This window comes from Vicia villosa, linkage group LG5, assembly GCF_029867415.1.
Source record: "Vicia villosa cultivar HV-30 ecotype Madison, WI linkage group LG5, Vvil1.0, whole genome shotgun sequence".
NCBI lineage: Eukaryota > Viridiplantae > Streptophyta > Magnoliopsida > Fabales > Fabaceae > Vicia > Vicia villosa.
The window spans coordinates 109,708,226-109,710,992 of NC_081184.1; the positions used below are offsets into that span (position 1 = coordinate 109,708,226).

Consider the following 2,767-nt stretch of genomic DNA (forward strand, 5'->3'; position numbering starts at 1 on the left):
ATAAATAAAAACAACGTGTTTCCACCCTATTTGCACTCTACTAACCGTCACTCTCTAACCCTACTCTTACTTTCACCACCACATGCTCAGTCAACCCTAGTTGCATCCCTTTTATGATTCCTCTTCGCAACACTTCATTATTTCTCCAAAATTTTACTGTTTTCTCTTTATATATTCAATTTATTTTTCATAGACCTTTCATATTTTTTTTTCTTGTCTTCACAAATTTCTAGATTTTGTTCTCTAGCATTTACTAGATTACTAGAACCATTCAAGTTTACACCAATTCCAATGCTAGCAAACTCTTGAACCAACACAATTTCAAAATACCTAAAGCTCTTCAAAAAACCCTAAACAAAAAATAATTGTGGCCACATGGGAGGAACTTCATCATCCTCTACTACACCGGATGATCATGATTTAGTAGATGATTTCCACTCCTTGTCCCTTCATGATCATGATGAAGAAAATTTGCAAATATCTGATGAGGAATATGCAGAGAAATTACAGTTAGAAGAAGCCTTATATTTCTCTCGTATTTCAAACCCTAATGTAACAGTAGAAGAAGAAAACAAAGTAGTGGAAGAAGAAGTTGATACTGAAACCCTAATGAGTAAGCTCAAACAGAAACTGAAAAATACTATGAGGTCCGAAGGTGAATCGTCTTCTTGTTCTAAATTGGAAGAATCCTATTGTGGTATCTGCATGGAAGCTAAACCGGTCGAAAAAATGTTCGAAAACCCTAACTGTTCACACTCTTTCTGTGTAAACTGTGTTGGGAAATTTCTAGCTGTAAAAGTTCAGGAGAATAGATCAACAGTAAAATGTCCTTATCCAAAATGCAATGGTATTTGGGAGCCTCATGATTGTAGCTCCTTTATACCAAAGGATTTGCTTGATCGATGGGAAAACGCAGTTTGTGAAGATACCGTGTTGAGTTCGGAGAAATTCTACTGTCCTTTTAAGGATTGTTCAGCTATGTTGGTGAATGATGAAAAAGAAGCTGTTGTGACTAGCTCAGAATGTCCGCATTGTCATCGATTGTTCTGTGCTCAATGTAAGGTTTCGTGGCATGCAGGTGTTGATTGTAAAGAGTTTCAAAGCTTGAAAGACGGGGAGCGAGGGAGGGAGGATATCTTGGCCATGGAGCTTGCTAAGAACAAGAAGTGGAAGAGATGTCCTAAATGTAGCTTCTATGTTGAAAGAATTGTGGGATGCACTCGCATTACATGCAGGTATAAAATTGTTTGTGAAAAATTATAAATCGTAAAGTAACTTGATATTTTTAATGTAAACATGTATAATGACAATTGTTATCGCAGGTGTGGTAACCAATTTTGCTATGGCTGTGGATCAACTTGGAATAAAGACGATCACTATCATTGTAAGACTCAATAAACATTGCATGGTGACAGAGCCGTCTCGTGTTTTTGGAAGCCTTGTGTAAGTTAGCCGCACTTTAGCTATGGCAAAACAAATGGAAGTTCTATTAAGCAAATATTTAACTATGACAATATTCTACGTGATTCTATTTATTTACGGTTTAAAAAAGCAAATTTTAGGTTGCGGTAGCGTGCCTTGCACGTACTCATGAAATACTACTCACCATTTAACTTATTGATGCTTTTTCTTAAAATGTAATTTTGAGTAGGATGGTTTTTGCTATTTTGTTTCATGAATTGAAGATTAGTTATGCTGGATGATTTTAGGTATGTTGCATCTCATATTTTTGGTTATGACAGATCAAAGTTCTGTTGGTTGTAACAGCTTGAGAATTTTGTGTTGACTCTGCATATCTTTATGCAGGCATTTGTTTTGTTTGTTGGTGCTTTTCTTGAGTGTTGTTGCTTGACAGTTTGTATTCTTTTTGTTGGCAACTACAATTTTTTTTGCGCTAGCTTGCTTTTAATATATTTCTGGTTGTTAAGGGAAGAGTGCGTCAAATTTTGAATTAGTTTATGTAATACTCACAACATTCTCGTTGAGTTTCTCTATGTGGAGTGATGGAGCATAATGTGTTTTATACAATGTAGTATATTCATTATAAGAATCTAATAATTTGTAAATTAATTAAAAAAATGTGGTCACCTGAACATTGACAATCTTATTTACATGTTTTATAATAATTGAAAATGGGTGATGAAAAACTATTTTACGTTTTTAACTTTTATAATAAACATAAGAATACTATAATTTTTAATGATGAAATGAAAATAAAGTTTATAGTTAAATGTCCTTATGCTCCGGTAAGAATGGGCTAAGCCCACCAATAAGGGCGTATATAGTCTTACATAAGATATTTTGTCTTCACACTCCCAAATATATTTGCCACTCTCAAAAATTTTATACTAATTAGTTAAAATATCGCAAGAAAAATTTGGTAGTTTAAATGAAAAGTATGGTATGAAAGGAAAAATTTGGTAGGCCAGTTTTGATATTTTAACTATAATTTTTGATATTTTAAAATAACAAATTTTTTCATATTGGCCTACCAAATTTTTCCATTCATATTATATTTTTCATACTGGCCTACCAATTTTTTTTCATATTGACGATATAATCAAGATGTTAAAATATTCAAAATTATCTAGTAGTGCTAAGTTTTGTTATTGTTTTGTTAAGTTATGTAATTGTCCGTGTTAAATATTTATCTAATTAACTGTTAAGTTAGAATGATAGTAATAATACAAAAATAATAAAATCTACACAGTGTGAGGGCAATGGTGTAGTTTTCATGATGTCAAAACATTGTGAATTAACTATAATT

At 32.6% G+C, this 2,767-nt stretch overlaps 1 pseudogene; it reads left to right on the top strand.

The window, feature by feature from the left end:
* The first annotated feature begins 375 nt into the window (after positions 1-375).
* On the top strand, positions 376-1,398 carry LOC131605151 (E3 ubiquitin-protein ligase RSL1-like; annotated as a pseudogene).
* Positions 1,399-2,767: the final 1,369 nt, after the last annotated feature.